The sequence below is a fragment of the Pteropus vampyrus genome, unplaced genomic scaffold, assembly GCF_000151845.1.
Source record: "Pteropus vampyrus isolate Shadow unplaced genomic scaffold, Pvam_2.0 Scaffold63, whole genome shotgun sequence".
In the NCBI taxonomy this organism is placed as follows: Eukaryota; Metazoa; Chordata; class Mammalia; order Chiroptera; family Pteropodidae; genus Pteropus; species Pteropus vampyrus.
Window position 1 is genome coordinate 69883 of NW_011888844.1, and position 10388 is coordinate 80270.

A 10388-nucleotide genomic window follows, 5' to 3' on the forward strand; every position below is an offset into this window, starting at 1 on the left:
CTGAAAAAACTCAACAAGATACAACAAAACTCAGGTAGTTTAATTCAGAACTAAAATCAATGAACAACAAAAAAATACTTTACCAAAGAGATTTAAACATTAAAGAATAACTAAATAGAAATGGTAAAGCTGGCAAACTCAATAAAATAGATGAAGAATAAAACAGTGAGCTTAGGAAATAGAGCTGATGAGATGGAGGAAAGAATTAGTGACAATGAAGACAGAAATCTGGAAATGATGCAGTAGAAGAAGAGAGAGACTTGAGAGAGAGAAAAAATGAAATATCTCTATAGGAACTATTTGTCATGGTCAGAGTGATATAAGAATAATGGGTATACCAGAAGGAGAAGAGAGGGAGAAAGGAACAGAGAGCATATCCAAATAGTTGATGAGAACTTCCAAAACCTATGGAAAGAGCTGGGTCTTAAAATCCAAGACACAAACAGAAAACCTAATTATCTCAATCCTTCAAAAAGGCCTTCTCCAAAGCACATTATATTAAAATTGTCAAAAAGTAATGATAAAGAAAGAAATATGAAGGCAGCCAGGAACAAGAAGATGGTAACCTATAAGGAAACACCCATTAGATTATCATCAGACTTTTCAGCAGAAACTCTACAGGCTGAGAGAGAATGAAATCAAATATTCAAACAATGGAAAGAGAAATTACCAGCCAAGAATAATATATTCAACAAACTTCTTTATAGATATTAAATAGAAATAAAGACCTTTATAGCCATACAGAAGCAGAGGGAATTTTTCACTCAAGGCCTGCATTACAGGAACTAGTGAAGGGAGTTATCCTACCTGAAACAAAAAGGCAAAAGGATACAACACTATGAGAAAAAGTGACTAATATACAGGCAGAAGCAGGAAATTATAATCCTTATTTAGAATAGGGTATTATACACTTAAATGTCACATAGTGGTCAAAAGAGGTAAAAACATTTAAAAAAAAAGAAAATAATAACTACTGCACTGAGAAATGAACTCACAGCATAAATAGAGTAATTTGTGACAATAAAAATATAAAAGGAAAGGGGGAAAAAGTTTTACTTTGCAAAGGAAAATAGAGATAAGATGCACATGGAAGAAAAAAAACAACTATTGTATATATGAAACTTTCTTTTACATAAACTTAATGGCAACCACACAACAAATTCAGAACTGAAACACATAACATAGAAAAAGAGAAAATAGAGAGAAAATTATAGAATATTACCAAACTAAAGTGACGGACAGAAACACAAGGACAAAGACACAGTGGAGACAACGAGCTACCAGAAAATGAAAGATAAAATGGCTATAGGAAAACCTCATATTTCAATAATCACCCTAAAATTAAATGAAATGAACTCACCAATAAAAGATGCAGAGTAGCAAATTGGATGAAAGGTTCTGTAAATGCTGATTATGTCTAATCATTCTGATGTATCACTTAAGGTTGATATTTTCTTATTCATTTTCTCTTTGGATGATCCATCCATAGCTGGCAGTGGGGAAATTTAGGTCACCTACTATAACTGTATTTCCCATAATGACTGTACCAATTTGCATTCCCACTAGCGGTGTGTGAGTGTTCTTTTTTCTCCATAACCTCTCCAACACTTGTTATTACTTATTCTGGTAATAGCCATTCTAACAGGTGTGAGGTGGTATCTCATTGTGGTTTTGCTTCACATTTCCTTAATGCCTAGTGAAGTTTATTGAGTATCTTTTCATTTGTCTGTTGGCCATTTGTATGTCTTCTTGGGACAAGTATATGTTCAGATCCCCTGCCTATTTTTTAACCAGAGTTTTTACTTTTTGTTATTGTTATTTGAGTTCATTATATATTTTAATTATTAGGCCCTTATTGGAGGCATTGTTTGCAAATATCTTCTCCCATTCAGATGGTTCTCTCTTTGCCATGTTGATGGTTTCTTTTTCTGTGCAGAGCTTTATAGTTTGATATAATCCCATTCATTCATTTTTGTTTTGACTTTCCTTGCCTTTGAGGTCAAGTTAATAAAATCCTTTCTGACTCCAAGGTCCATGCATTTAGTACCTATGTTTTCTTCCATGTGGTTTATTGTTTCAGGTCTTGTATTTAAGTCTTCAATCCATTTTGGGTTAATTTGGGTGTATGGCAACAGATAGCAGTCTAGTTTCATTCTTTCACATGTGGCTTTCAAATATTACAACACTATTTATTGAAGAGGCTTTCCTTTATTGTATATTTTGAGCTACTTTGTCAAAAACTATTTGCTCATATACACAAAGGATTATTTTTGGCTCCCATTTCTGTTCCTTTGGACTTTGTTTCTCTTTTTCTGCCAATACCACGTCGTTTTGATTATTGTCACTTTGTAGTATTTTTTAAATAAATTCATTTATTTAAATTAGTTTAAAGTATAAAGTACACTGGTTAGACATCTATAATTTTCATAAAACAATCCCCCCAATTGCTCCCTCCCTCCCCTGGCCCTCCACTTAGCCATCATATTAATGCTAACTGCATTCTCTCCGCCATGCTCCCCGTGCCCAAATATCAACTACTAATTTACAATTCTTTAACCCTTCACCCCATTCTCCAAGTCTCCCAAACCCCCTCCCCTCTGTCCATCACCAAATTGTCCACTATATTTGTGAGTCTGTTTTTTATTAGTTTGTTCTTTTTGTACATTAGATATCACATATAAGTGAAATCATATGGTATTTATCTTTCTCTGTCTGACTTATTTCACTCAGCATAATAACCTCTAGTTCCATCTATGCCGTTGCAAATGGTAAGATTTCATTTTTTTAATGGCTGAGTAATTTTCCATTGTATATATGAATCATAATTTCTTTATCCAATCATCTGTTGATGGGCATTTATGTTGCTTCCATATCTTGGCTATTGTAAATTGTGCTGCCATGAATATTGGAGTGCATCAATCTTTACGAATTATTGTTTTGATTTTCTTTGGATCAATATCCAGAAGTGCAATAGCAGAGTCAAAAGGTATATTCATTTTCAATGTTTTTCTAAAAACTCCATTCTGTTTTGCATAGCAGCTGCATCAATTTACAATGTCACCAACAACGTATGAGGGTTCCTTTTTCTTTGCATCTTCGCCAACACTTGTTTTTTGATTTATTGATGATAGCCATTCTGACAGGTGTGAGGTGATATCTCATTGTGGTTTCAATTTGCATTTCTCTGATGATTAGCAACCTTGAGCATCTTTTCATATGTCTCTTAGCCATCTGTATTTCCTTTTGGGAGAAGTAACTGTTCAGGTCTTCTACCCATTTTTTTTAACTGGATTGTTTGGTTTTTTGTTGTTTAGTTGTATAATTTCTTCATAAATTTTTGGATATTAACACCTTATCAGATGTATCATTAGTGAATATCTTCTCCCAAACAGTCAGTTATCTTTTAGTTTTGTTGAGGGTTTCCTTTGCTGTACAAAAACTTTTTAGTTTGATGTAGTCCAATTTGTTTATTTTTTCATTTGTTTCCCTTGCATGAAAAGATGTATCTGAAAAGAAATTCCTGTTAGTAATATCAGAGAGTTTACTGCTTATGTTTTCTTCTAAAACTTTTATGGTTTTGGGTCTTACATTTAAATCTTTAATTCATTTGGAGTCTATTCTTATATATGGTATGAGATGGTCCGCTTCTTTTTTTTTTTTTTTTTGCATGTATCTGTCCAATTTTCCCAACACCATTTATTGAAGAGACTGTCTTTACCCTATTGTATATTCTTACTTCTTTTCTCACATATTAAGTAAGTGTATAGGTGTGGATTTATTTTAGGGCTCTCTATTCTGTTCCATTGATAGATGTATCTGTTTTTATGCCAGTATCATACTGTTTTGATTACTGTAGCCTTGTAGTATAGTTTGATATCAGGTACTGTGATACCTCCAAATTTGTTCTTCTTTCTCAAGATTTCCATGGCTATTCGGGTTTTTATTATGGCTCCATATAAATTTTAGGATTATTTGTTCTAGCTCTCTAAAAAACGTCATTGGTATTTTGATAGGGACTGTATTGAATATATAGATTGCTTTGGGCAGTATGGCCACTTTAATAATGATGTCGATTCTTCTCACCCATGAGCATGGTATATGCTTTCATTTATTTGAATCTTCTTCATTTTCTTTTTTCGATGATATAATTTTCTGTAAAAATGTCTTCTACCTTCTTGGTTAATTTGATTCCAAGGTATTTTATAGTTTTCAATGCAATTGTAAATGGAATTGTTTTCTTAATTTCACTTTCTGAAACTTCATCATTGGTGTATAAAAATGCCACTGACTTCTGAATATTTATTTTGTAACCTGCTACTTTACTGAATCCACTGATCAGTTCTAAGTTTTTTGGTAGAATCTTTAGGATTCTCTATATATAGTATTATGTTATTGGCAAATAATGAGAGTTTTACTTCCTTTCCAATTCAGATGCCTATTATTTCTCTTTATTGTCTTATTGCACTGGCTAAGACTTCCAATACAATGTTAAAGAAGAGTAGTGAAAGTGGGCATCCTTGTCTTGTCCCTGATCTTAAGGAAAATTCTTTTAGCCTTTCTCCATTGAGTATGATGTTAGCTGTAGATTTGTCATATATAGTCTTTATTATGTTGAGGTATGTTCCCTCTATTTCCATTTTGCTGAGAGTTTTTATCATAAAAAGATGCTAGATTTTGTCGAACTCTTTTTCTGCATCTATCGATATAATCATATGGTTTTTATCTTTCAATTTGTTAATGTGATGTATCACATTAACTGATTTGTGGATATTGAACCAAACTTGCATCCCAGGAATAAATCCAACCTGATCATGGTGTATGATATTTTTAATGTATTGCTGAATCTTGTTTGCTAATATTTTGTTAAGTATTTTTGCATGAATGTTCATAAGAGGTATCGGCATATAGTTTTCTTTCTTTGTAATGTTTTTGGTTTTGGAATCAAGGTAATGGTGGCTTCACAGAAGGAGTTAGGGAGCCTTCCCTCTTCTTGAATCTTTTGGAAAAGTTTAAGAAGAATAGGTGCTAATTCTCCTTTGAATGTTTGGTAAAATTCGCCTATGAAGCAATCTGGTCCAGGACTTTTGTTTTTTGAGAGGTTTCTGATTACTGATTCTATTTCATTGGTGGTAATAGGTCTGTTCAAATTTTCTGTTTCTTCTTGACTCAGTCTTGGAAGATTCTAGAAATGTGTCCATTTCTTCCAGATTGCCCAATTTGTTGGCATATAATTGCTCATAGTATTTTCTCATGATCCTTTGTATTTCTGTGGAGTCCATAGTTATCTCTCCTCTTTCATTTCTGATTTCATTTATTTGAGGCCTCTCTCTTTCTTCCTTGATGAGTCTGGCTAAGGGTCTGTCAATTTTGTTTATCCTTTCAAAGAACCAGCTCTTGGTTTCATTAATCTTTTGTATTGTTTTTCTAGACTCTATTTCATTTATTTCCTTCCTTCTCTTCACTTTGAGCATTGTTTGCTGTTCTTTTTCTAGTTCTTTAAAGTGTAAGGTTAGATTGTGTATTTAGTTTGTTCTTGTTTCTTGAGGTAGGCCCATATTGCTATAAATTTCCCTCTTAGGATTGCTTTCTCTGCATCCCATAAATTTTGAGTCGTTATGTTTTCATTTTCATTTGTCTCTAGGTATCTTTTAACTTCTTCTTTGATCTCACTAATAACCTATTCATTGTTTAGTGGCATGTTATTTAGCTTCCATGTGTTTGTGTATTTTCCAGTTTTTTTTCTTGTAGTTGATTTCTAGTTTCATGCCATTGTGATCAGAAAAGATGGTTGATATGATTTCAATCTTCTTAAATTTTTTGAGACTTGTTTTGTGTTCTAACATGCTGTCTATCCTTGAAAATGTTCCATGTGCACTTGAGAAGAATGTATATTTTACTGCTTTGGGGTAAAAAGCTCTGAAAATATCTATTAAGTCCATCTGTTCAAGTGTATCTTTTAGGCCCATCGTTTCCTTGTTGATTCTTTGCCAGAAAGTTTTGTCCATTGGTGTCAATGGGGTGTTAAAGACTCCTACTATGAGTATATTACTATTGATCTCTCCATTTATGTCGGTCAATAATTGCTTTATGTATGTAGATGCTCCTATGTTGTGTGTGTATATGTTTACTAGGGTTATGTCCTCTTGATTTATCCATCTTTTTATTATTATGTAATGCCCTTTTTAAATCTCTTAAAGTCTATTTATCTGATACAACTTCTGCTACCCCAGCTTTTTTTTTTTCATTTCTATTTGCATGAAATATCTTTTTCCATCCCTTTCCTTTCAATCTGTGTGTGTCATTTGATCTGAAGTGGGTCTCTTGTAGACAGTATATACATGGATCTTGTTTTCTTATCTTATCCATTCAGTTAGCCCATGTTTTTTTTGATTGGACCATTTAATTCATTTACATTTAAAGTGATTACTGATAGGTACATTGTTACTGTCATTTTACTATTCGTATTTGTTATTTCTATTTTATTTGTTAACCCCTTCTCTTTTTACAGAAGACCGTTTAACATTTCTTGTAATGCTGACTTGTTGGTGATGAATTCCTTAAGGTTTTTTCTGTCTGGGAAGCTCTTTATCTCACCTTTCTGGGGAGAGTATTCGTGGTTGTAGATTCTTGTTTCTCATAACTTTGAATATTTCTTGCCATTTTCTTCTGGCCTGTAAAGTTTCCATTTTTATGGGGGTGCCCTTGTAAGTAAACAGTTTCTTTTTTCTTGCTGTTTTTAAGATTCTTTCTTTGTCTTTGTCCTTTGGCATTTTAATTATGATGTGTATTGGTGTAGGTCTGTTTGAATTCCTCTTGTTTGGAACTCTTTCTGTTTCCTGAACTTGTATGTCTAATTCCTTTGCCAAGTTAAGGAAGTTTTCCATCATTATTTCTTCAAAAAGAGTCTCAATCCCTTGCTCTCTCTCTTCCTCTTCAAGTACTCCTATAATTCAGATATTTTAACGCTTCATGTTATCCCAGAGGTCTCTTAAACTATCCTCATTTTTTTAAAATTATTTTTTCTTTTTGTTGTTCTAATTGGGTGTATTCTACCTCCTTGTCTTCCAAATCACTGATTCAGTCTTCTGCCTTGTCCAATCTACCGTTGAATCCTTCCAGTGTATTCTTCATTTCCATTATTATATTTCTCATTTCTGTCTCGTTCTTTTTATGCTCTCATTATGCTCATCCATTCTCCCCATAAATTTGTTGAGCATCCTTATAACCATTATTTTGAATTCTGACTCTGATAGGTTGCTTATCTCCATTTCATTTAGCTTATTTTCTGGAGTTTTCCCTTGTTGTTTCATTTGTGCCATGTTTCTTTGTTTTCTCATTTTATTAGCCTCTCTGTGTTCTTTTCTATGTGTCAGGAATATTTTTTTTTTGTCTCAGCCTTGGCCAGATGGCCTAATGTGGAAGGTGTCCTGTGTGGTCTAGTGGCACACTTTTCCTGATCCCTTGTGCTGGGAGCTCTGGAGATGACATTTGTGTGAGTTGTGTGTTATTCTGTTATCACCAACTATTTATTGTTGTTAGATCCGTTGGTGGGATTAACGTTCAGGCTAATTGTAGGAATTGGCTGCACTCTCAGGGTAAGAGTTGTTGTGTGGGGGCTGACCCCATTGAGTGGGATTTGCCCTAGCAGGCTCGTATACTTGTTGCAACCATCCTTCGTGTGTATCACTACTGGAACTAGTCAGGAGTTGCTCTGTTTTGGTCTAGTGCCAGCCTCCAGAGGCATTGGTTTTGTGGCCCTTTGGGAGGGGCTCCTCCGTAAGCCAAGGTCAGTCACTGCTTTTGATTGCTTAGGGCTATACAGTGAGAACTACAAAGCGATCCACTGATGGTTGTGCCTATGCTGGATCTATAGGTAACTGGAAGAAACAATGCTGTAGGCAGTTTAGCAGAGGGAGAAGTGCTCCTCAAGGCCTGATAGTGCCTATCAATTGCCTGTAAGTCTCTGAAACTGGATGAGCCTCTGGGTGATATGCATGTTGAGTGGCACATGGACCCTAGGAGTCTCCTGGTTCTAGTGAGTAAACTTCCCCTGCTACTGCAGTGTCAGTTTATGTGCCCACACTGTCTCTGTGGCTCACTGTACAAGTTTCCACTCATATCAATGTCAACTGCTGCCCAACCTGGGCCTAAATGTCCTACCCCAGAGCAGTGGCAGCTGCCTGTCAATGTGCAGTAGGCACTTTGTGTACTAGATGGGTCAGGAGCTCAGGGAGTTAAGGGCTGTAAGGCCATTACAGGCCCCTGTAATCCCCTTAAGAGATATTGCAGTTTGTACAGGCAGCAGTGGTCTGTCCATGACTGTTTTCTTTGGAATGCACTCACTACAATAGCCAAGGTCTGTTGCCTGCGCTAACTGCTCAACTCCAGAGCCAAGCAGGGCACAAGAAACTGCTCGTCAATAGGCTGCAGGCACTTTGTGGCTTGAGAGAAGTGGGATCTCAAGGCGACAAGATCATCCTCAGTTTCGCTGCAACTTCTGTGCCCGGAAGTTCCCGCTGTAGATCCAGATCGCAGTGAGACCATTTGCCATCAGGGGAGTTCCCACAGGCCCCTGTGCTTCCCAGACACAATATTGCAACTTTTGCAGGAAGCAAAGGTCTGCCTGCTGTTGATTTCCATTTAGCGACGACCCTGTGACAGTCAAAGTTTGTTGCCTATTAGCATTAGGCGATCGGGGGAGGGGAAGGGCAGGACTGTGTCACTTCACTGTCAATGGGCCCCCTGAGGCAATTTGTGGGTAGGTTGGAGCAGAGTCTCAGAGAGACAATGGCAATCAGATCAATACAGCCTCACTCTTGCTGCAAATTTGTAACTGTTGTGAGTTCCCACAGAAGACCCAGATCACAGCAAGACCAGCTGCTATCTGGGACTGGCCCATGGGTCCCTAATGTCGCCTAAATTCATGTTGGCAGTAGCTATCCGTCTAACCCTACCGTTGAAATGTGGCTCACAGCACTGATCCCTAGCTGGGAATGGAAATGTAGCTTACAGGCCTGGCTGCTTTTGCTGGAATTGGAAAGGCCTCTCACAACTATGGCTGCCCCGTTGTGTATACTTGGCCCTGAATCACTCAGAGCTGAGCTTGACAGCCATCCAACAACACTTGCCCCAGGCAATCTGCAGGTTGGATGGGGTGGGGTCTGGGGGAGACAATGGCAATCAGATCAATACAGCCTCAGTCTTGCTGCAAATTTGGTAACTGTTGTGAGTTCCCGCAGACAACCCAGATAACAGCAAGATCAGCTGCTGTCTGGGATTGGCCCACGGATCCCCAATACCTGCCCAAGTTCATGTTGGCAGCAGCGATCTGCCTGACCCTATCTCTGAAATTGGGCTCACAGCGCTGGCTGCAGTTGCTGGGATTAGAAATGCCGCTCACAGCGATGGCCGCCCTGCTGTGAATACTTGGCTCAGAATCACTCGGATCAGGGCTTGGCAGCCATCCAGGAACAACTTTCCCCGGAAGTCTGAAGGTTACGCGGGGCGGGCTGATCCCCTCAGACCAGAGCTTCCTAATGGCTCTGTGGGATGGGTCTGCACATTCAAGCTGCAGTGGTCTGTAGGTTACCCTGTAGGAGGGCCAAACTAAGGCACAATGGTGGCTGCCTTTCCAGCCCTAGTTCTGACTCCAGGTAATGGAGACTTTTTCAGAATGAATCCCACATGAGTCTCTGACCCACTGCTGGTGTCCCAGGTGTCCACAGGTCAGAAAGGCTTTGCGTGGGTCCTTCAAATGACATCTAGGGACTCAGTCTCCTTTGGTATCACCCAGATGGCTGGAATCCCCTCTAGTTTCTATAGGCAGAGTTATTGGAATCTTCTCTTCTCTGTGCTGGAGAGCCCCCAGATGAGATGGGGGCTCTCTCCTTCAGGAGAGCCTCTGCAGCCTGCTTCTCCCTCTCATGATCCTCCACGACCTGTAGGTACGGGTCCAGCCCAATTCGCAAGTTTGCCCCTCCTACCGACTTCAATGTGGCTCCTTTATATTATCAGATGTAGGTATTATGATCAGCTGGACTTCAGGTGATTCTCCATGTTGATTATTTTATAATTTGATTGTAATTTCAATGCAGTTCTGGGAGGAGATGAACCCTGCTTTTACCTAGTCTGCCATCTTCCCTTGACTCTTTGTAGTATAATTTGAAGTAAGCCAATGTAATAACTCCAAACTTTTTTTTTTTTTTCCATCAGGATTGCTTTGGCTATTTGATGTTTTTTATAATTCCATAAAATCTGTCGATTATTTGTTCCTATCTTTTAAAAATACTTTTGGGATTTTGATAGGGATTGCATTAAACCTGTATATTGCTTTGGGTAATAGGTCATTTTTAACTACGTCGATTCTTCCAGTCCATGAACATGGACTA